The sequence below is a fragment of the Orcinus orca genome, chromosome 5 (genome assembly GCF_937001465.1).
Source record: "Orcinus orca chromosome 5, mOrcOrc1.1, whole genome shotgun sequence".
Classification (NCBI taxonomy): domain Eukaryota; kingdom Metazoa; phylum Chordata; class Mammalia; order Artiodactyla; family Delphinidae; genus Orcinus; species Orcinus orca.
In genome coordinates, this window is record NC_064563.1 from 17,154,656 (window position 1) to 17,180,118 (window position 25,463).

The following is a 25,463-nucleotide window of genomic DNA, read 5'->3' on the forward strand; positions in this document are numbered from 1 at the left end:
ATTTGCCCACTACCCAACTTAATAGATGACCAGTTTCTTTGAGGCCTACCATATGTCCCTCCAAAACTGCATCCTCCTCTTTCCTTACTCCCTAAGTAGCCATTATAATGAATTTTGTGTGAATTATTCTCTTGCTTTTCTTTATAGTTTTACTCTATGTGATTGTATGTAAACTTAAACAATGTATTGTTTGATTTTGCCTGGGACTGGCAACATGGAATCATGCTCTATGTATTATTTTGTTACCTGCCCCCTTTTTAGTAAGTTCATGTGATTCATCCATGTTGACACGTATAACTATGGCTTATTCATTTTTATGTGTATTGTAATCCAGGTGTGAATTTTCCAGGATTATCCAACTTCCTGTCTGTGGGTTTTAGTAGTTTCAATTTTGCTTTCACAAACAATGCTGCCATGTACATTCTTATATATATCTCTTAATTGTGAAAAAGTTATGGTTATATATTTAGGATATATAGTAGGGTATATAGTTAGGTGTAGAACTACTGGGTTGTATGTGCAAGTTCAGATTTACTAGGTGATGCCAATTTTTCCCCACTATGGTTGTATCAAGTTATTAAAGTATAAGAAATTCTGTTGGAAAAAAGAAGTTAATGCATAAGAAATCCTTGATTGAATAATGAATAGGTTATACAATATGTTTTTGAATTCTGGTAAAGAAGTGGAATTAAGCTAAGCTTTGAAGTTTGGGCAGCCTTTGAATGGGCAGAGGAGGAAGGAGGGTCCTGCAGGGGGAACAATGAGAGCAAAGGAGGGGTGGTGGGCACCAGGAACCACTGCCAGAGCAAACCACTCCTGAAGCTGGGAGAAAACACCTGGAGCCGTTGCAGTCAGGTTAGGCAGTATGCAGCCCAGGGTGGGGCTCCCCAGAGACATGCTTCCACAGAGTCTTTCTCAGTGGGAGATGCCTTGAGCAAGAGCTGCTGTCAAGAAGCACAGCTGGGAGCCTCTCTGACAGGAACCTGGAAACATGAGGTAGGCAAACAAGAAAACTGTCTCTGACCAGACATTGGCAACAGGAACTATCATCTCAGGAGCCAGCAAATGTATCAGGCTGAAGTTGCTTATTACTCAAGAATTCTAGCCCTCTCATGATCTTTTGGCAACACTCAAAATTTGTTCTCGTTTTGAGAGTCATGGCCCTGAAAATACACTGCTTAGATCTCCTGCTGCTGGGAGCATGGTTGATTGATGGCCCAGATATTGCCTCTCTGGATCCACCACCACATCTGATCTCAGGCTACATTTCCTATGAGCACTCCTGGCCAGTGACTGAGCATGGGGAGGATTGGGGCAAGCCCATTCCTGGGATGCAGGACTGTCCTGATGGGCAGTTTAGGTATAAGATTTCCCATTGATCTGGCTGAACATTTCTTGGAACTGTGCTGAAAACTGAGACTCTTCCTATCCAACCATCCTTCCTTTTCTGTCCCCTTCACAGGAGTCAGACCAGCATTATGATTGGAAGGCTCTCCTTGCCTTCTCCAGATACTTCTCTTATCCTTCCCTTTATCCTTCTCAGGCATTTCCCCGATACATTTTCTGCACATCTAATATTAATTTGTCTGCTTCTTAGAGGGCCCCAACTAACACAGATACTCAACTATGATGCAATCCATTATAAGGTTTCATTCTGTTAGGGTTGTAGATGAAGTCTTTCTCTCTGGCAAGCCTCCAAACCCTCCGCAATCATACAAAGAAGGAGAGACTCTCCATTTCCCATTGCCACCTTTCCCTTGATATTGACTGCCAGGCTCACATCTGCCCTTCTTCCAGAAAGAGGTTCGACTTGGAAAGGATCTTGTCATTTGATAAAAGCAAAGGAAAGGAAATTAGCATTGGGAAATGGACCACTCGAATAAAGTGGAAGAGAACGTACATGAAGAATAGAAGCACTTGTCTAAAATTATCTGTTGAAGAGCCTAATAGAAGGTACTACTTATTTTTCAGTTAGCAAGTACTTACTATTTTTTCATACTTAGTGTATTAGTTAGATTCCTAGGGCTGCATAATAAAGTACCACAAACTGAGCAGCTTTGAACAACAGAAGTTTATTCTCTCAAACAGTTTTGGAGGCTAGAAGTCTGAAATCAAGGTGTCTTCAGGGCCATGCTCTCTCTGAAGGCTCTAAGGGAGAATCTTTTCCATGCCTTTCTCTTAGCTGCTGGTATTTCCAACAATCCTTGGTGTTTCTCGGCTTATCACTCATGAGTCCAGTTCCTGCCTGGGTGTCACATGGTTTTCTCCTTAGATGTCTTTACGTCTCTTCTCTTAGAAGGACAGCAGTCATAATGGATTAGGGCCCACCCTAGTGACCCCATATTCACTTGATTACATCTGCAAAGACACTATTTCAAAATAAGGTCACAGATACTCAGGGCTAGGACTTCAATATATCTTTTGGGGAGATACAGTTCAACCCCAGCACTTGGGTAGGGGCATGTTTCTTTGAATGGAAAAATTGAAAAGTGCATAATTAAAATTTCTCAGCTACTTGGGATATAAGCAGACAGTTCTGCTTTTAGGTAGTGATTTGTTCTGCTGCTTGTATTGTGTCCTTATTATATGTCTGATGTATCCACGTCCTCTACATCTTCAGATGCCGCTGGCACCTAGCACTTTGGGACACTGCTGAATATTGCTGGATGGGAAATGAAACCAATATGGGTCTTCTAAACATTGGCCTGTGGGTGATATGAATTGACAGGCATGTTTATTACAACTGGTAAAAGCACTGCTGGTTTGAAGTAGTGACCTTTCTAGCTGAAATTAACTGGGTCCTTTCAATGACACTACTTGTCCATGAATGAATACACTTTCCTAATTCAGAGAAAACAGAATTTTTAAAAAATCACCAAATCAATCAGCTGGAAAGGATTTCATGAAGCACTTTCTAGATAATAACTCACAGCACAGCAAGACTTCACATATATATGACTAAACATCTTGAGCAACTTCCAAATTCTTGCCCATCCCATCTGCCACAGGGAAGTAAGTGAACTAGAATGGGAAATTTAGCAAATGTTATGGACGGGCTATTCAAAAAACATTCACATATATCCTTCCTCCTGCTCTATTATAGACGCTGTTAAAGCCAATAATTTGAACTCCTAGCTTTTACCATGACTAGAGGTGGCCGTGTGATACACTTCTGACCAATAATATGTAGGTAGAGTCACTAGGGAGGGCATCCCTTCTCAATAAAAAGATGGCCTCTTTGGGAGGAGTGTTCTTGCCTCTCATTATTTGTTAATCATCTTCTCCTGCCAGAAATGTATATGTGACACTTGGAGATGCAGCAGTCATCTTACTATCATGAGTTCAAAAGTTTCCATAGAAATGGTGGAACAAGACCATTAAAAGTTGATAAAAAGCACCAAACTTGGATTTTAGTATTGGATTGTCCAATGATTGAACTTAGCTTCTATGACAATGATTATCAACAAGGTGATATTTTGCCTGCCAGGTCACATTTGGCAATGTCTGGAAACATTTTTGGTTGTCACAGCTGTGTGAGGGGAAAGCTACGGCATCAAGTGGAATAGAAACCAGGATGCTGCTAAACATTCTCCATTGCATAGGACAGCCCCCAACAACAAAGAATTATCCAGCCCTGGGCTTCCTTGGTGGCGCAGTGGTTAAGAATCCACCTGCCAATGCAGGGGACATGGGTTCAATCCCTGGTCCAGGAAGATCCCACATGCCGCAGAGCAACTAAGCCCGTGAGCCACAGCTACTGAGCCCGTGCTCAGTTTTATCTTTAAAACTGTTTTATCTTTTAAAAAAAACAGTTATAAAGACTAAGTAACAATAGCAAAAGTTGCATATTTATTAAGTGAAAAAATTCAGTATACAATAGTGTAGGCATTAAATGACTACTACCATTTAAAAGGAGAAAGTGAATGCAAGCGATTGTAACAAAGTGATGACAATTGTATTGAGGATTTTATGTGACTTTGTTCCTGCCTATTTTGCAAAGGTTACTCAATGTGATTATGCTATCCTTATAGTTTGAAAAATAATTTTTTAAGTAATTAAAGGGAAGAAGATTAAAATACTCAAATCGGTGTTTATTTCTCTAACATTTATGAAGTTTCTTCTTGGCCTTACAGAAACCTTAAAGGCTAATGCAATAGCTTATGCAATTGGATACCATTTCTATTGAATCATCATGTCAGCAACATTCCTTTTCTAGTTCTTTATATCTCCCTATATATAGAATTCTTGTAGTTCAACTCATAGGACTATTCCTCTCCAGGGTTTTTTGTGAAAACATCAGAACTACCTGCAACATTAAAGAGATGGGGTGAAAATTTGCCACTGTAAAAGTCTGTATGTTTTAGATTCCTGTGGCTGCTATAACCAATTACCAAAACTGGGTGGCTTAAAACAACAGAAATTCATTCTCTTACAGTTCTGGAGGCTAGAAGTTCAAAAACTGACATCACTGGGCCAAAATCAACGTGTCACAGGGCTGCACTTCCTCTGGAGGCTCCAGAGGGAAATCTCTGCCTTTTCCAGCTTCTGGTGGCTACAGGCATTCTTTGGCTTGTGGCTTCTTCACTCCAATCTGTGCCTCTGTCTTCATATGTCCTCCTCTGAGTAATTTTCAAGCCCCCTCTGCATGTCTTCTGTAAGGATACATGTGATGGCACTTAGGGACCACACAGATAATCCAGGATAATCTCCCCATCTTGAAATTCTTAACATAATCACATGTGCAAAGACCCTTTTCCCAAATAAGGTAAAGAAAAAGTTCCAGATATTAAGATATGATATCTCTGGAAGCCAGCATTCAAGTTACTAGAATATTATATAAAGAAAATATAAATCTAATTACTAATCTCATCGGATAATCTGAACTTCCATTCATACCTAGCTGGAAATTAAAATCTGGTGGGATCATCCAGTATCTAAATCCTGGGAAAGTAGAGTGAGAGTAAAGAACCTATTATCCTACTAAATGAAATAAGCATGAAATGATAAATTTGGGGGAAACTAATTTTTTTAAACACATCAATGTAAAGTGTTTTTTTAAATTGTGAATGGACCAATAAAATTTGTTTTACCTCTATCAACATTTGAATACATAATGGCCCTTTATATCTAAAACCGGAAAGCTTAACATTGTTTTATCATATTGCAGCAACTACGAAATGTTCTGAAAACTAATTTGAGAACTTAATCTTAATAGCACAGTTCAATAAACATAGACTGTGAAATTACTAAAAAGGCAGGACTGTACTTATTTTGAGTTGACTAAGAAGCTGAGAATATCTTAATTACCTTTCCAATTAAAAGATATTTTAGCAAAATTATGAGAGTGCACAAATAATTAAAGCCCTAGAGCTTTCATTTCTTTTTCCCATTTGGTTAGTTTAATTCTTCAGATTTAATTTCAGAATAACCCCATCAAAGGTTTAGATTTCGGGGTACTTAACATATGATAACTGCTTTTACATTTCTGTTTTTGGCCAGGAACACTTCTATATCTAAACATTAATTTTCATAATACTTGAAATATATTTGATCTTCAAGTTTAACAGCCTTTAATGCTACTAATTTAGTTGCAATTACAGATTCCCCCCATATCCAAATGTTAAGCTAAAATGGGGTAAAGTGGCAAAGCAATTGCCTTAGGACACTTCTTGCTAACAGATGCACAGACTAAATTGAGATAAAGCACAGATACTCACACAGTTCAAAGCTTTGTGGCTTGAGGCTGAAATGCTGAGTGTAGTTCCCAGGAAAGGAGCCTGGTGGCGCCACTCTCACCACTGCACAGTTCAAGGTATGTGTTGCGTCTGTAAGGCCTACTGCAAAACAAACACTGAATGCTATTTTCACTTTTCGTCTTTTTTCATGAAAAGGAAAATCCTCTTCGGATTTTTTTCAGTTAGCAAAAATGGGTACTAATGTAGGTCTTTTGTAAAAGCAAAGTGGCTTTAAAAATCGAATACCTGTAATCATTAAAACCTACTCAATCCCGTATCAGAGAAATGATTTGCAAATATCTTCTCCCATTCCATGGGTTGCCTTTTCACTCTGTTGATAGTGTCCTTTGACGCACATAAATAACATGGCACTATTTTAAGCACAACTCATTTTATCTTCATAACAACTCTATGAGGTAGGAACTATTATTATCATCCCTATTTTACAGATAAGAATACTGAGACATAGAGGGTTTAAATAATGTGACAACATCCCCCATGGTAATGACTGAGCTTAGATTTGAGTCTGTTATGGACTGAATGTGTCCTCCCAAAATTCGTATGTCGAAACTTTACCCCTCAATGTCATGGTATTAGGAGGTGGGGACTTTGGGAAGTAATTAGGATTAGATAAGGTGATGAGAGTGAAGCCCTCACAAATGGAATTTGTGCCCTTATAAGAGTCATGAGAGAGCTCGCATCCCCTCTCTGCTTTCCTCCAGGTGAGGATATGAGAATTTGGCAGTCTATAACCTGGAAGAGGGCTCTCCCCAGAACCAACCATGCTGGCACACTGATCTGGAACTTCCAGCCTCAGAACTTGAGAAATGAATAGTTTTGTTTATAAGCCACTCAGTCTATGGTACTTCGTAACAGCAGCCCAAACTAAGAGCCCATGGGGGTATCCCAGAAACACTATGTCTCACACACACTTCTTTTTTTTGTTGTTTTCTCAAATTTGAATTCATCCTTTTTTTTTTTTAATTTTTTAAAAAATTATTTATTTTATTTTTGGCTGCGTTGGGTCTTTATTGCTGTGTGCAGGCTTTCTATAGTTGCAGCAAGTGGGCTACTCTTCCTTGCGGTGCACAGGCTTCTCATTACAGTGGCTTCTCTTTGTTGCGGAGCACAGGCTCTAGGCACCTGGGCTTCGGTAGTTGTGGTTCGCAGGCTCTAGAGCACAGGCTCAGTAGTTGTGGTGCACAGGCTTAGTTGCTCCGCGGCATGTGAGATCCTCCTGGACCAGGGCTCGAACCTGTGTCCCCTGCATTGGCAGGTGGATTCTTAACCACTGCACCACCAGGAAAGCCCCCACACACACTTCTTATAATGGACATCAGTGACCTCCTGATCACCAAATCCAGCTATCTTTTCTTAGTCCTCATTCAACTGCCTAATTTTTTCTCTATCATTTAAAATCATGACCCTTTTTACGTGAAACTTTCCTTCTCTTGGCTACTACATTTTTCTTGGTTCTCCTCCTATTTCCATGAGATAGTTACATCTCCTTCTTCAGTCTTCTATGCCTTTGTTCATGCTCACAAGTTCAAAGACCTTACTTCAGCCCCCCTCTTTGCTTATTCTACATTCCCCAGGAACCATCTTTCCTCTGTTATGGGTTAAATTGTGTCCTCCAAAAAGATGCTGAAGTCTTAACCCCCAGTGCCTGTGAATGTGAACTTATCTGAAAATAGGGTCTTTTCAAAGGATCTAGTTAAGATGAGGTCATTTGTGCAGGTTCTAATCTAATCTGTGTCCTAATAAAAGGGCAACATTTGGACACAGACACAGACATGAATAGAGGGGAGACTATGTGAATACACAAAGAAAATACAATCTACAAGCCAAAGAACACCTGAGCTACCAGAAGCCAGGAGAGAGGGAGGTAACAGATTCTCCCCTCAGGCCCTCAGAAGGAACCAACCCTGCTGATACCTTGATTTCAGACTTCTAGACTCCACAACTGTGAGATGATAAATTTCTGCTGTTTAAGCCACTTAGTTTGTGGTAATTCATTATGGCGGCCCCAGGAAACTAAACACTTTCCAAGGGCTTAGAGGCAACTATTCTGTGAACAGTCTCAAACTCACACCTCTGGTCCTAATTTTCCTTTTGAGTTCTAGGTGTATGGTATCAACAGCGACTCATGACTATGCAACCATGATCCTGCCTTTCCAGAATATTACTCTTCTCCCATCTCCCTTCTTTCTCACCTTTGGCCCCCAACTTAGCAACCTTTGTAAATGAGATATCTGTGGCCCCAGCCACGCTGGCTAAAAACCACAAAGTCACCTTTGAGTCCTCATTTTCCACCGCCTTGAAGCTGTCTCTATTTCTGTAATCCAAGAATCATGTGTGGTCCATTAGTTTGGGAGACTAGTATCAGGTTCCCAGACTTGGCAGCCATTACATCCCATGGTCAGAGCCTGATAAAAGGATTGGTGGCACTTTAGGCAAATATTGGGATGCAGACTCAAGGAATCCTTGCTGTTCTCACAGATGATATTATGACCCAGTATCTGGGCAGTGGCTTTGTTACGACCTATTTAAATACCCAAAGTTTTGCCTAGCATCTTAATATACTTAAACCTGGGGCTTTCTGCCTGAACCCCAGACCAGAGGCTGGAGTTCTGATAGCTGCTCACAGATGTCCTTGAGATCTAAGCTTCCGACCTTGCTCAGATCTGGATTACCCATCATGGCACCTGACCACCGGCTAGGACACCACTATTATGCCACATCAGTGATTCAGGCTCAGCTTGATTGTCTAATGTAGTGGCCACTGTCCATCTTTTTGTTTTAATTAGCTCAAATGTACTTAATAATTTATAGTTCACAGAGCACACAATGTATTTTCTTATCTAATCCTAACAGCCATAAAAAAATCCAGAACAGTGAAAAGTTAAATAACTCACATGAGCTCGTGTAGTTAGCATTTGTTGCGTCAATGATCAGATTTAAGCCTCCTGGCTCCAAATCCCATGCTCTTTTCTCTTCACAACATTGCATGCTCCTGCGTTCCTGGAATCCACTGGCCAGAAAGAACTTCTTTCCTGCCTATATCAGCCCCACGGGGGCCTGTAGCTCCAGATCCCTACCCTCTCCTCATCTGCCCTTGCCCCTGCTGTAGATAAATGACCCGTGTTCTATCATATCCAAAGATTTGACAGATAGCTGATTTTTTTTTTTTTTTTTTTTTTTTTGCGGTACGCGGGCCTCTCACTGCTGTGGCCTCTCCCGCTGCGGAGCACAGGCTCCAGACGCGCAGGCTCAGCGGCCATGGCTCACGGGCCCAGCCGCTCCGCGGCATGTGGGATCTTCCCGGACCGGGGCACGAACCTGTGTCCCCTGCATCGGCAGGCGGACCCTCAACCACTGCATCACCAGGGAAGCCCCAGATAGCTGCTTTTGAAGTGACCTTACGACTAATGATCCCCCTTCTCAAAAGGTTGAAAATGATTTAAGGAATTGCAAAACTACTTAGTACCATAAACAAATATGCGAGCTGCCAAGTGTAAGGGAAACATAATATTCCTGCGTAGAAGACACATTTTCAGAGGAATTTTTAAAGATGATATATGAGATTCCATGCAGTGCCAGTGTAAGCTGTAATCGTAAGAGGAAAGAGCACAGATACTGACTTGAATAAGTGGCCACCTAGGATGAATTTCTCTCCCCAATTTTTTGTTTACTTTTCCATTTCAAGATGATGAATGTTAATCTTTTATTAATCCTCTCTTACTCAATATTAAAAGATAGCATGATGTCTTGTGTGTGCCAGTTTCCTGCCCTGGCCTGTGAGATGCTGTGCATATGGTGAAGAACACGGGCTCTGATGCAAGACTGTCTGAGTCTTAGCCCCCCATGATTAGCAGTGACCTTGAGCAAGTTACTTAACCTCTCTATACCTTATTTTCCTCACTATAAAATGGAGCTATTAATAGTATACTTGCCGCAGTGTTATTGGAAGGATTAAATAATTAATGTAAGTAAAGTGCCTACAACAGCACTTTGCCTGTGGAACTTGCTATTTAACTATTTGCTGTTCTATATGTACAGGAATGAGGAGGTAGCACACCCAAATCACTGGAGGAATCATTACTACTGGTTAGTCAGAGGAGATTTAAAAATGAAGACTTCAGAAAGCTCACACTATTAGTGCCATGGAATGTCTCCATCCTCCCTCTCATACAACACATGTAAATAATTAGTTTCTATAAAAGACTATCCTTTCAATCTATTAAATATGTGCGACCCTTATAGTATTAGTTAGAAGATGCCAGCCACCTTAGACTTAGAGTGAACAAATTCTGTTGCAGAGAAAATAGTTGGTCATTAAGAAAAGAAAAAAACATTGGCAATGGGTATAGGGTCAGAACAGCCTGCCAAACACAATTTCTTGAAAAAGATGAGTGAAGGCCCATTATAATTTGTCTCCAGTGGCCCACTTATAACTGTTAGAAAATTCAAGATCTGTAATAAGTTACATCGTCCTGTGTTTCCTTTTGTATAATCTTAAAACTTACAATCTGAGTTAATTGTCACAGAAGAAGATGATTAATCAAAACAACAACATAATTGTACCACATCTTGTGCTTCTGAGTTACTTCTTTACAAAGAAAAAACAGTGTTTCCTATGATAGTGTCAAGTTATACAGACTCCTTAATAATATAACATATACAGAATTATCCTTATTGTTAGATCTACTCACTTATCAATTGTAAAAACTAAGCCTGCAGTCAGAAACATTTTAACAAACTATATTATTTCCATAGATTACAATGTAACTTAAGAAATTAAAATATGAACACTATTTAGAGATGCAAAGTAATGTTATATAAAAACAAAGCTGACACAATTATATCAATTATCATGTAAAGGTTATATAGGTAAATTGTTAAGGAAAGGAAAGAGCCAGGAAATGTATTAAATTATCTATATTTGTAGGTATAAGTGTCTATAGTTTTTTATAATATGCCTCATACATTCACTTTTTAAACAAATCGTGACTGAAAATGAGTGTCACTTTTCAAAACCCTATGTAGAGTTACATTACAAGAGAAGTAACCACCATAAAATAAAGACCAGGAATAAGAATTTGTTTAAAGAGGGAAAAAAGGAGATATTGATCAAATGAAATTTCACTGTCTTGATGAATTAATTTCAAAGTTTCCTTGTGATCTTGATCTACAGAATGTTGTGATACATCATTACCATATGCAGCTCTCTTAACAGACCACATAGTAATGCTGGGAAAGGCCGATTAAACTAGTTCTTTTTGGATTGTTAAAAGCTAGATTGAATGTCCAGTGGTAAGACTCCTGTTCTGATAAACTCTTCTTTATCTAAATACCTGCCTTTCTCCTAATCTCACTGACTCAGCCAGCCCTGAAGATAGCAGCTGTGCCATCTGATAGAAGATAAACCCTTGTGCCTGTTTTCTACCCTTGTTGAAGAAAACCTTTGAATTTGTAACTTGGGCTGAAGATACTTATCAAACAATCTTTAGTTGCCAGGAATTCAAAAGTGGGCCATGGCAGCCACTGCTGGAATCTGGTCTCTTTGCTTCTATTTGCTAAAAAAAAAAAAAAAAAAAAAAAAAAAGTATCAGCACAGAATACTTAAGCAAAGTTTAGTGCACTTAACCAGAAAGATCCTGCAATACCTTCTGCAGGAATTTACTGCAACTATGTAGCAGGCCTGCTGAAGAAAAGCTGTTCAAATGTTACAGATAATGCCCTAGATCCCATTACAGTTCTAATTTCATTGAGGCTCTGGATTCTTTGAAAATAGCATGTGTTAACACAGTTTCTAACCTAACTACACAAAGTAGATTTTGCTTTTGAGAAGTCAACTCAGAGGAGACCCAAGGCCGATACAAAGTTAAACTGACATTCCAAAGTTAAACTGATCCAAACTTGTTTTAGGACTTTTTTCCCCCCAAGTTTTTTAAATGCACCTCATATCACAAGAAGTGTTAAAAAAAAAAATTAGCTTTTTAACATTCATTTCCATTAAAAAGAGATTTTTTTTTTTTTAAAGGTTTCATTTCCATGTTCCAAAGACCCAAAGATCCTGGAGTTAGAGTGTTTTTACCCTCAGTTAGGCCAGTGTAGCCAGTGGGGAATTATTTTCAGCAATGTTTTGTCCCCAGATTTTGCTCTTGCCTGCAGTTTGTCTCCCTAGGCTACTGTCCTGCTCTCCCCTCCTTCATCATATCTAAGCTCCCTTGGTTGGAACATCAAACTAACCTGACTAATAAATAAATCCATGTTGATATCTGAAAGGACCCCAAGAAATACAAATTCAACTGGGCTCTTTCTAAAACTTAGTAACTTTTTCCCTGTACTGCTGAATAATTGTACCACTTTCCTCCAATAAGAACTTCCCATATGGGCAGTCAGTGAGTCATTTATTTTCAGTTCGCTCGTGACCAACTACATTTATTATTTATTTTTCTCCCCAGCATCTTAAAACTCTTGGTCTCCTTCCTCTATTAATATTCAGCCAACATTTATTGAGCACCAAACATGATGCAAAGTGTTGAGGGCTGAATAATTCAGAAATGATAGCCAAACAGCCTAGAGTATAAATAATGCATAAGTAAATAGGAATGTTTCATGAAGGCAAGAACCACATCTGGTTGTCTTTTTGGCTTCTTCAAGGGCCCACAGTTTCCAGGTTATGAACACCTGTTTTAGACTCATTTAAAAATTAGTTTGTGTAAGACGGCATACTAGGAGGACGTGGAATCTGTGTCTCCTCACGACTAGGGCACCTACCAGGCACCAGTGGGGGACCACAGACACCTAAGGGGACAGGAGGAAGCCCCCAGCGACCGGGTAGGACATGGGGCGTGGGGAGAGTGATGGGGGAGGAGAAGTGGAGGGGGGGACAGGACTGGTGCCCCTGAGGGGAGGCTGGGGGAGGGGAAGGGATCCCACGCCCGAAGGGGGAAACTGGGGAACCATCGGGAGGGCAGAGGATCAAAAGGCAGCATGGCCAGGTTTTCCCTGCCCACATGGGCCCCCAGGAACCTGCTGAGATCCCGGGCCTGATTCTCTGCCCACCAAGGCCTCTTCCAGCCATGTGGGTCTGGAGGGAGTGGGAGGGAGGGAAGGGCGAGCAAAAGTAAAGGCCAGACCTGTGGGACCGGCACCCCTGAGGGGCGGCTGGGGGAGGGGACCCCTAACCACACACGGTTGGGGTCCAGCGGCGACAGGGGAGACCCTGGGGAAGATGGTGGGGGAGGGACGTGGAGGCATGGAAGGGAACGGGGCCAGTGCTTTCCCTGTCCACGTAGGAACCGGGAAGCCTGTTGGGCTTCTGGGCCTAATCCACTGCCCTTGGAGCCTCCCTCCTGCTGTGCAGAGCCCAAGCCAAACCCCTACATCCCCACCCAGCACCCTACCTCTACACTCGGAGACCCCCTCCAACAAGCTGGGCCTAAACCCCACCCACACACCCTCACTCAGGGCGCTACCTCCAAACCCCGGAGCTCCACACCCCAGAGGACCTCCGTCTGACGTGCTGCCGCTCCCCTTCGGCGCAGGTCCCAAGCAGAGGCCCAGCCCCATGCTTGAACATCACCACTCCCACCCCACCCTAAACCCTGCCCCTGCCTAAACTCTGCCCCCACAGCGAAGGCTTTTTTTTTTTCTTTTCTTTTTTCCTCTTTTAGATTAGGGTTCTGTTTTACCTTGTTGATTCATTGTTGTTGATTATTTTATATTTTTATTTTTCCTAATAAATCTTTTATTTTCCTAATTTTATTTTTTATACTTTATTAGTGTTCTCTCCTTTTGGCTTGTTCGCCCCCTACCCCACTTTTTTTTTTTCTTTTTTCTGTTGCAGTTTTATTTTACATCGTTGCAGTTGTTTCCATTATACTTTTATTTTCCCTAATATATTTTTAATCTTTCTAGTTTTATTTTGTTTTTTATTCCATGATATTGTACCACTCCTTTTTCTCTTTCTTTCTTTCTTCTTTTTTTTTTTTAACTGCACCACAAAGCTTGTGGGATCTTGGTTCCCAGGCTGGAGGTCGGGTCCGAGCTCCTGTGGTAGAGCTCCGAGCCCAAACACTGGACTAACAGAGAACCTCAGACCCCAGGAAATATCAGTTGGAGTGAGGCCTCCCAGAGGTTCTCAACTCAGCACCAAGACCCAGCTCTATCCAACTGCCTGCAAACTCCAGTGCTGGAAGACCCACACCAAACAACCAGTAAGACAGGAATACAGCACCACCCAGTAAAAAAAAAAAAAGAAATGACCAAAAAATTTGTAACAGACAAAGGAGCAAGGTTAAAACCTACAAGACCAAATAAATGAAAACGAAATAGGCAACCTACCTGAAAAAGAATTTGGAGTAATGATAGTAAAGATGATCCAAAATCTCTAAAACAGAATGGAGAAAATACAAGAAACATTTAACAAGGATCTAGAAGAACTAAAGAGCAAACAAACAGTGATGAACAACACAATTACTGGAACTAAAAATACTCTAGAAGGAATCAATAACAATAATTGAGGCAGAAGAATGGATAAGTGAGCTGGAAGATAAAATGGTGGAAATAACTGACAGGGAGTAGATAAAGAGAAAAGAATGAAAAAAACTGAGGACAGTCTCAGCTCTGGGACAACATTAGACCCATCGACATTCGAACTATAGGGGTCACAGAAGAAGAAGAGAAAAAGAAAGGGTATGAGAAAATATTTGAAGAGATTATAGTCAAAAACTTACCTAACATGGGAAAGGAAATAGTCAATCAAGTCCAGAAAGCACAGAGAGTCCCATACAGGATAAACACAGAGAAACATGCCGACACATATTAATCAAACTATCAAAAATTAAATACAAAGAAAAAATATTGAAAGCAGCAAGGGAAAAGCAACAAATAACATAAAAAGGAATCCCCATAAAGTTAACAGCTGATTTTTCAGCAGAAACTCAAAGCCAGAAGGGAGTGGCAGGACATATTTAAAGTGATGAAAGGGAATAAACTACAACCAAGATTACTCTACCCAGCAAGGTTCTCATTCAGATTTGATGGAGAAATTAAAACCTTTACAGATAAACAAAAGTTAAGAGAATTCACCACTACCAAACCAGCTTTACAACAAATGCTAAAGGAACATTTCTAGGCAGGGAACACAAGAGAAGGAAAAGACCTCCAATAACAAACACAAAACAATTAAGAAAATGGTAACAGGAACATACATATCGATAGTGACCTTAAATGTAAATGGATTAAATGCTCCAACCAGAAGACACAGATTGGTGAAACAGATAAAAAAACAAGACCCAAACATATGCTGTCTACAAGAGACCCACTTCAGACCTAGGGACACATACAGACTGAAGGTGAGGGGTTGGAAAAAGTTATTCCATGCATATGGAAATCAAAAGAAAGCTGGAGTGGCAATTCTCATATCAGTAAAAATAGACTTTAAAACAAAGATTATTACAAGAGACAAAGAAGGACACTACATAATGATCAAGGGATCAATCCAAGAAGAAGATTTAACAATTGTAAATATTTATGTACCCAACATAGGAGCACCTCAATACATAACACAAATGCTAACAGCCATAAAAGGGGAAATCAACAGTAACACAATCATAGTAGGCAACTTTAACACCCCACTTTCACCAATGGACAGATCATCCAAAATGAATATAAATAAGGAAACACAAGCTTTAAATGATACATTAAACAAGATGGACTTAGTTGATATATATAGGACATTCCATCCAAAAAATAACAGAATACACTTTCTTCTCAAGTGCTCATGGAACATCCTCCAGGACAGACCATATCTTGGGTCACAAATCAAGCCTTGGTAAATTTAAGAAAATTGAATTGTATCAAGTATCTTTTCTGACCACAAAGCTATGGAAATAGACATGAATTACAGGAAGAAAACTGTAAAAAATAAAAACACATGGAGGCTAAACAATACACTACTAAATAACCAAGAGATCACTGAAGAAATCAAACAGAAAATCAAAAAAATACCTAAAAACAAATGACAATGAAAACACGACGACCCAAAACCTATGGGATGCAGCAAAGACAATTCTAAGAGCGAAGTTTATAGCAATACAGTCCTACCTCAAGAAACAAGAAACATCTCAAATAAATAACCTAACCTTACACCTAAAGCAATTAAAGAAAGAAGAACAAAAATATACCCAAAGTTAGCAGAAGGAAAGAAATCATAAAGATCATGAAAATGAAATGAAGGAAACGATAGCAAAGATCAATAAAACTAAAAGCTGGTTCTTTGAGAAGATAAAATTGATAAACCATTAGCCAGACTCATCAAGAAAAAAAGGGAGAAGACCAAAATCAATAGAATTAGAAATGAAAAAGGAGAAGTAACAACTGACACTGCAGAAATACAAAGGATCATGAGAGGTTACTATAAGCAACTATATGCCAATAAAATGGACAACCTGGAAGAAATGGACAAATTCTTAGAAAAGCACAACCTTCTGAGCCTGAACCAGGGAGAAATACAAAATATAAACAGACCAATCACAAGCACTGAAATTGAAACTGCGATTAAAAATCTTCCAACAAACAAAAGCCCAGGACCAGATGGCTTCACAGGCGAATTCTATCAAACATTTAGAGGAGAGCTAACACCTATCCTTCTCAAACCCTTCCGAAATATAGCAGAGGGAGGAACAATCCCAAACTATTCTACGAGGCCACCATCACCCTGATACCAAAACCAGACAAAGATGTCACAAAAAAAGAAAACTACAGGCCAATAACTCTGATGAACATAGATACAAAAATCCTCAACAAAATACTAGCAAAGAGAATCCAACAGCACATTAAAAGGATCATACACCATGATCAAGTGGGGTTTATCCCAGGAATGCAAGGATTCGTCAATATATGCAAATCAATCAATGTGATACACCATATTAACAAATTGAAGGAGAAAAACCATATTATAATCTCAATAGATGCAGAAAAAGCTTTCGACCAAATTCAACACCCGTATATGATAAAAACTCTCCAAAAAGCAGACATAGATGGAACCTACCTCAACATAATAAAGGCCATATATGACAAACCCACAGCAAACATCATTCTCAATGGTGAAAAACTGAAAGCATTTCCTCTAAGATCAGGAATAAGACAAGGTTGCCCACTCTCACCACTATTATTCAACATAGTTTTGGAAGTTTTAGCCACAGCAATCAGAGAAGAAAATGAAATAAAAGAATCCAAATCAGAAAAGAAGTAGTATAACTGTCACTGTTTGCAGATGACATGATACTATACATGGAGAATCCTAAAGATGCTACCAGAAAACTACTAAAGCTAATCAATGAATTTGGTAGGGCAGCAGGATAAAAAATTAATGCACAGAAATCTCTTGCATTCCTATACACTAATGATGAAAAACCTGACAGAGAAATTAAGGAAACAATCCCATTTACCATTGCAACAAAAAGAATAAAATACCTAGGAATAAACCTACCTAAGGAGACAAAAGACCTGTATGCAGAAAACTATAAGACACTGATGAAAGAAATTAAAGATGATACAAACAGATGGAGAGATATACCATGTTCCTGGATTGGAAGAAGCAACATTGTGAAAATGACTATAATCCCCAAAGCAATCTACAGATTCAGTGCAATCCCTATCAAATTACCACTGGCATTTTTCACAGAATTAGAACAAAAAATTCCACAATTTGTATGGAAACACAAAAGACCCCAAATAGCCAAAACAATCTTGAGGAAGAAAAACGGAGCTGGAGGAATCAGACTCCATGACTTCAGACTCTACTACAAAGCTACAGTAATCAAGACAGTATGGTACTGGCACAAAAACAGAAATATAGATCAATGGAACAGGACAGAAAGCCCAGAGATAAAGCCACGCACATATGGTCACCTTATCTTTGATAAAGGAGGCAAGAGTATACAGTGGAGAAAAGACAGCCTCTCCAGTATGTAGTGCTGGGAAAACTGGACAGCTACATGTAAAAGAATGAAATTAGAACACTTCCTAACACCATACACAAAAATAAACTCAAAATGGATTAAAGATCTAAATTTAAGGCCAGACACTATAAAACTCTTAGAGGAAAACATAGGCACAACACTCTATGACATAAATCACAGCAAGATCCTTTTTGACCCACCTTCTAGAAAAATGGAAATAAAAACAAAAATAAATCAGACCTAATGTAACTTCAAAGCTTTTTCACAGCAAAGGAAACCATAAACAAGACAAAAAGACAACCCTCAGAATGGGAGAAAATATTTGCAAATGACACAACTGACAAAGGATTAATCTCCAAAATTTACAAGCAGCTCATGCAGCTCAATATCAGAAAGGCAAACAACCCAATCCAAAAATGGGCAGAAGACCTAAATAGACATTTCTCCAAAGAAGATATACAGATTGCCAGCAAACACAGGAAAGGATGCTCAACATCACTAATCATTTGGGAAATGCAAATCAATACTACAATGAGGTATCACCTCACACCAGTCAGAATGGCCATCATCCAAAAATCTACAAACAATAAATGCTGGAGAGGGTGTGGAGAAAAGGGAACACTCTTGCCCTGTTGGTGGGAATGTAAATTTGTACAGCCACTATGGAGAACAGTACGGAGGTTCCTTAAAAAACTAAAAATAGAACTACCATATGACCCAGCAATCCCACTACATACACCCTGAGAAAACCATAATTCAAAAAGAGACATGTATCACAATGTTCATTGCAGCACTGTTTACAGTAGTCAGGACATAGAATCAACGTAAGTGTCCATCAGTGACAGATGAACAGATAAAGAATGTGTGGCACATATGTACAATGGAATATTACTCAGCCATAAAAAGAAACGAAATTGAGTTATTTGTAGGGAGGTGGATGGACCTAGGTTCTGTCATACAGAGTGAAGTAAGTCAGAAAGAGAAAAACAAATACCATATGCTCACACATATATATGGAATCCAAAAATAAAAAATGGTTCTGAAGAATGTAGGGGCAGGACAGGAATAAAGACACAGACGTAGAGAATGGACTTGAGGACACGGTGAGTGTGAAGGGTAAGCTGGGATGAAGTAAGAGAGTAGCATTGACATAGATACACTACCAAATGTAAAATAGATACCTGGTGGGAAGCAGCTGCATGGCACAGGGAGATCAGCTCAGTGCTTTGCGACCACCTAGTGGGGTGGTATAAGGAGGGTGGGAGGGAGACGCAAGAGGGAGGGGATATAGGGATGTACGTATGCATATAGCTGATTCACTTTGTTATACTGCCGAAACTGTATAACACAAGACTGTAAAGCAATTATACTCCAATAAAGATGTTTAAAAAAAAAAATTAGTTTGTGTTCCCAGGGAGGGGGCCAGTATGAAGTTGGAGGAGGTGGGTGTACAAACTATTGGGTGTAAGATAGGCTCAGTGATGTATTGTACAACACAGGGTGTATAACCAATATTTTGCAATAACTATAAAATGGAAAGCAATCTTTAAAAATCGTATATAAATGAAAATTTTTTTAAATAAATAAATTAGTCTGTAATCCCTGCAATGGGAAGATGAAATGAGTCCACAATGTCCTGTTTACAAAGTTGGAAGAAAACCAGGTTTGGAACATTGCTATAATCCATAGATAATCAAATCTCTATTTCTGAATTTCAGGGACGTCAAAATCAAAATAGTAATCAAGGTGAAACTACTTTGCTAACCAGGAAAAGGATACAAATTAGTGAATAACCATTTAAAAATATCTAATGAGGGCTTCCCTGGTGGTGCAGTGGTTGAGAGTCCGCCTGCCGATGCAGGGGAAACGGGTTCGTGCCCCAGCCCGGGAAGATCCCACATGCCGCGGAGCGGCTGGGCCCGTGAGCCATGGCCACTGAGCCTGCGCGTCCGGAGCCTGTGCTCCGCAACGGGAGAGGCCACGACAGAAAGAGGCCCGCGTACCGCAAAAAAAAAAAAAAAAAAAAGAAGAAAAAAAATATATATATATACACATATATATATATACAATGTCTTTCTGTTGTTTTTAGTTTTACTTTTTTTTCCCTTAGAAATCAAACTGAATAGGTTTAAAAGGTAGAAAAGTTTCCAAGGAGAAATCAGAAAATTGTTTACATTTTACCTTCCTGACAGGACCTTCATTGAACCACTGCCATTTATTTTAGACTAAAAGTTGTTCATTTCCCTAACTCTTTCTGCATTTAGTAAAGTTATTTACTTCTAAGTGGCACACTTCAGAGTCTGTGTCACTCCCATTTAAACCCCACTCTGCTCCCCAGATGTGGTAGGTAAGGAAAATGGCAGAACCAGGTATTGCCTCAGTCACTAGCTTTCAAACAAGTGACAGCTGACTGGTAGTTTGAATGGCAGTTCCTCTCACTCCACTTCCCTCCTCAGACCTGAAGCCTTACCCATGAAGGTCATGGGGACATTGGATGTGATAGTGAGCCTGCGGGACCAGAAAGAAACAAGGACTGTAAACCATGGACACCCCTTGGGGAAGCTGACCCTGAGGACAAACAGCGTATTTATTTTTTATGCCCAAATGTGTTCACTTTATTTTACTATAGCCTGAAACTCTGCCAGTTCGAAATTCACTAGAGTTAAGGAATAGACACTTCTAAAAGTGAAAACATTTAACACTCTTGGAGGGTTAAATTTAATACCTATCATAGGAATACACTATTTGCCAAATCTGGGCTAGGATCTGCAGGTCGTAGAGGTAGGTATCGGTGAAGATGAAGGAAACACAATCCCTAGCCACCTGAAACCTGTCTGGTAGGAAGAAAAGGTATATAAACAGATAGTTACACCACAATGTGTTATATGTCATAATAAATAATACATTATAGGGACTTCCCTGGTGGTACAGTGGTTCAGAATCCACCTGCCAATGCAGGGGACACAGGTTTGAGCCCCACTCTGGGAAGATCCCACATGCCGTGGAGCAACTAAACCCGTGCACCACAGCTACTGAAGCCCGCGTACCTAGAGCCCGTGCTCCACAACAAGAGAAGCCACTGCAATGAGAAGCCCACGCACCGCAACGAAGAGTAGCCCCTACTTGCCCCAACTAGAGAAAGCCTGCGCGCAGCAACGAAGACCCAACACAAACCAAAAATAAATAAATTAATTAAAAAAATATATATATATATACATTATAAGTTTTTTTATAAAGCGATTTCTCAAGGTATTAGCAAAGACTTCACTGTGAGTGTGACTTTAGAGCCGGGCCTTGGAGGGTCAACTGAAGTTCCATATCAGGGAAGAGGGGTCCAAGAATTACAGAGAGAGTGGTCTGCACGAGGGCAAAAGGGCCACAAACTGCCCTGCTTGGCAATGGGGAAACAATTGGCCTGGCTACAGGGTGTGTAGTGCACGTGAGAATCACAGAACTGATAAGAAGCAAGATATGATGGGAGATGACAGCCAGGTGGCCAAGGACTTAACAGCTGACTTTAAAAGATTAATGTCTTTTAGTCAAAGGAAAGATAGGGGAATGCTGGAACTGGGATGACAGGTCCAGATTTGTATTTTCTAGAGAATACTCTGGCAACAGCACTTCTTGGTGAATCCACTTAATTTTCCTTAAGAACTATGTGGAAAGCTGCACCTGGGAAATGGGAAGGCAGGAAGGAAAATTTAGACACATCAGAGCATGGGATACTTTGGCCTAGTATCATCCTGCAGGGGACTTAGAACAAAACAGGTGTTCAGCGTGCATGAGGGAGATGGAACAGGAGGCAGAAAGAGAATTTTAGCAAATGTGAAGTTAAACACAGATGTTTTTCCTTAATATTTATTTATTTACTTATTTATTTATGGCTGCGTCGGGTCTTAGTTGTGGCATGCGGGCTCTTCGTGCGGCGTGCAGGCTTCTCTCTAGCTGTGGCGCATGGGCTCCAGAGCATGAGGGCTCTCGTTGTGGCATGTGGGCTTAGCTGCCTCGCAGCATGTGGGATCTTAGTTCCCCAGATTGAACCCACACCCCCTGAATTGGAAAGCAGATTCTTAACCACTGGACCACCAGGGAAGTCTCAAACACAGATTGTTTTAAAGCAGGGTTGGCAAACTATGGCCTGTGGGCCAAATCCAGCCTTCTGTCTATTTTGTCCAGCCCAGGTAAGAATGTTTCTATATTTTTAAATGGTTGGGGGGAAAAAAACCCTCAAAAGAAGTATAATATTTGTGACAAGTGAAAATTATATAAAATTCAAATTTCAGTATCTGTTAGTAAAGTTTTACTATAACACAGCTATGCTCATATGTTATGTATCATCTTTGGCTGCTTTCACACCACAGCAGCAGAGGTGCATACTTGTGACAGGGACTGTATGGCCTGAAAAGCCTAAAATATTTACTGTCTGGCCCTTTAGACAAAAGGTGGCAGGGATGTCCAAAGAAAGCTGTAAGTCTAGACATTGGGAAGCCAGCCCTCTGCCTTCGTCCTGCTGTTGGGTTCCGGAAGGTATGTGTGACCTGAAAGTGGTGCTGCATAGGCTTTGCAAAGACTGGGGGATTTGCTACACTGGTCTATTCAGGCCTTCGGGGTATACATCTCTCTCTGACAAACTCCATCCCTACTCCCCAGTTTCCTGCACCAGAGGTCCACGACCCAGAATCCATAACTTTGAGTACAACTATTAGCATTTATGATTCAGCTGTCTTTAAATAAAGTTTACAAAAGGATTTGATGGGCTAGTTTGGGAATTTATGAAAATGCTCTCCAAGCTGCAGACACTGATGTGAAAACGAACTTCTAAGTACAGCCTCTTTGTAAATTGTGGACCTGTATGTACATACTGGCTTAGAGTATCATGGAATTTTCATTCATGTGGTTGAGCCTAAGTCAATGTGACTTAATAGTGTTAAGGCTCATAAACGATGACTAGGGCCTGGAAGCACGCCAGTAAAGGTTTCCTGATTACTACATGCTGACTACTTCAGATTATTGTTGGAAAGCTAGTGAATGAGGCAGACAGGATGTAACACTAGAGATCAGTTTTATGAATTAGAATTTATCACTGATTTCAAGTTATGTCTGGAAGAAAAGATACTGGGGTGGGGATTAACTAAGGTACCGATTAGTTCATAAGACTTAAACCTAAATGCCTTTATTGATAAAAATTTATACAGAACTACTCTGCAAAAACATTTCTAGTTTTTACGCTTAAAAGCATGAAATGTTTTACAGAATTGTTTTTTAATCCGTTGTAGAAACACTTATAGAGTGCTTATGAGGTGCCTAAAGCCATGGCTGGTCCTGGTGATACAAAAATAGGTAAAACACAGTCCCTTTCCTCAAAAAAAACAAGTACTCTTACAGAGAGAAAACCAGAAGAGAAAAGCAAAATTAATAAATTCATTCATTCATAGATAAAATGAAAGTATTGTTCAGTTCAGTTTTGACACAAAGGGAGTAGTCATTTCAAGATAAACATACTAATGTCTATAAAGCATCTGGAGTTTCTTAGCAGAAAGACTAAACAAATACAAAATTATCAAAGACCAAGTCAATCTTTATTTTTAATTCTGGTCACAGTAGAGGAAAAAAGACTTAGGTGGTACCTTTTGGTCACTGATCCTGAAGTTGGAAAGGGCAATCACAGTCATCAGAATCTGAGGGGGATTGGACCCACCACAGATACCAGAATCCATGGATGCTTGAGTCCCATATTTGCCCTTGGTATCCACAGACTCCAAATCTGTGGATTCATCCAACTGCAGATCCAGATCATAAATATTACATGATCTGCGGTTGGTTGAATCCACAGATATGGAACCCCGTAGATACTAAGGGCCTGTGTATTTATTGAAAAAACTGAGTATAAGTTGCACCCACTCAGTTCAAACCCATGTTGTTCAAGGGTCAGCTGTATTATTCAAGATAAGCTACCACATGCCAGTGATCAGAATCCTGATTTAGTTAAATCTGTATCCCCAGAAGTTAATACCATGCAATATATACAAAAAGGGCTTACTACATTTGTTGAATAAATGTTTTACTACTTTATTGTGAACCTAAATTTTGAATGTGTTTGTAAAATATAATTCTGAAACTGGTTTTAGGAAATTCTAGCCTATGGTCATAATAAGAGTATTTTGGCTGCATTAAGTTACAAAGCAGGGCTTCCCTGGTGGCTCAGGGGTTAGGAATCCACATGCCAATGCAGGGGACGTGGGTTCGAGCCCTGGTCCGGGAAGATCCCACATGCCGCAGAGCAGCTAAGCCCGTGCACCACAACTACTGAGCCTATGCTCTAGAGCTCGCGAGCCACAACTACTGAGCCTGCGCACCACAACTACTGAAGCCCGCATGCCTAGAGCCCGTTCTCTGCAAAAAGAAGCCACTGCAATGAGAAGCCCACACACCGCAAGGAAGAGTAGCCCCTACTTGCCACAACTAGAGGAAGCGTGCGCGCAGGAATGAGGACCCAACACAGCCAAAAATAAATTTTTTAAAAAAAGTTACAAAACAGTGTGAGGCCAGAAGATTGCCGCTGACAATTATTAATCCTCTGTATTGAGCAAGGCAAAAGGAAGAAAGTTCCCAAACTCAACCCATCATTTGAATTTATTATTCTGTACCACCTTGATAAGGATAATGGGACTTTCTGAGACTCTTGTGAAAAGAAACTGCTTTAAAATATCCAGCATGAGCATAATTAACTTTGTTAAACTAACTATAACAGTCATAATAATAAATTCTAATAGGTGTAATGTAATATATCATAATGTCATATACAATGGGAAGATTAGATATGTACTATTTTTAATGTGCTTACACAGTGTCTGGGACATAACAATTGCTTAGAATGTAATATTTTATTGTTATCCACACTTACTGGAAAAACAATGGTGCAAATAAACTAAACTATTTCTTCTGAAACTTGGGATTAATTGTATAAATTTCATTCAGCAATAGATTTCTTTACTTGAATTAAATCTGCCCTTTTTATTTACTCATTCATTCATAACGTATTCATTAAAAACCATTCATTCAAGCAAACATTTAGTGAGCTTAATCAATGTTGTCTTCCCTTATATTTTTAGGGCTGGACTCAACATTCAAATATATCTTGATCCCTACTCTCAAGGAGATCACAGTCTACTAGGGAAGCCAGACAAACAAATCAGAGATTAAGCTGTCTGCCATGATATAGGTATGCTTGTGTACAGTGAGGTAGAGCTTCCAGTCCACAATTCAGTGTTAAGCTTCCTTTAAAGAGGCAGTGCTTGAGCAAAAATTTTAAGAAATTAGTAAAGTTTAGCAAAGTAATGGAGGTAGGAGCCAGAATCATTCCAGGGAAAACATGACATTTTTAAAAATACAATTTTTTTTTTTTTTCTGAAGCAACGGATACATGTTGGGTGTCTATTTGGCTCCTAAAAATCTGATTTAGAGACAAGGATTCATTGTATCAATGGGGTGATCCCAGGAGACACTGGGTGGACCGTGGGAAAGTAAGCTGGGAAAGGAGAGACAGCCACAAAGGTTACTTTATCAAGTCTGTTACCACTGTGGTAAATACAGATGAATGGAAATCAGTTACATTGGGGAATTCTGGGAGCTGATATAGGACACAGGCCTTAGAGTTATCTAACAAGAGGAAGGAAGTTGGATTACTCATTAGTGCATCAGTTTTTGATATTTGTTGGTAGAGGACAGCTAGAGAAGAAAGACATCAGGCAGC

At 39.9% G+C, this 25,463-nt stretch overlaps 1 long non-coding RNA gene across 1 annotated transcript in view; it reads right to left on the minus strand.

Moving 5' to 3' along the window:
• Positions 1-2,052: 2,052 nt before the first annotated feature.
• LOC105748823 (uncharacterized) overlaps positions 2,053-25,463 on the minus strand; it is a 40,473-nt gene continuing 17,062 nt past the window's right edge. Inside the window, exon 2 of the long non-coding RNA XR_004479462.2 lies at positions 2,053-4,652. This is a non-coding gene — a long non-coding RNA (uncharacterized LOC105748823). The remainder of the gene's footprint in view (positions 4,653-25,463) is intronic.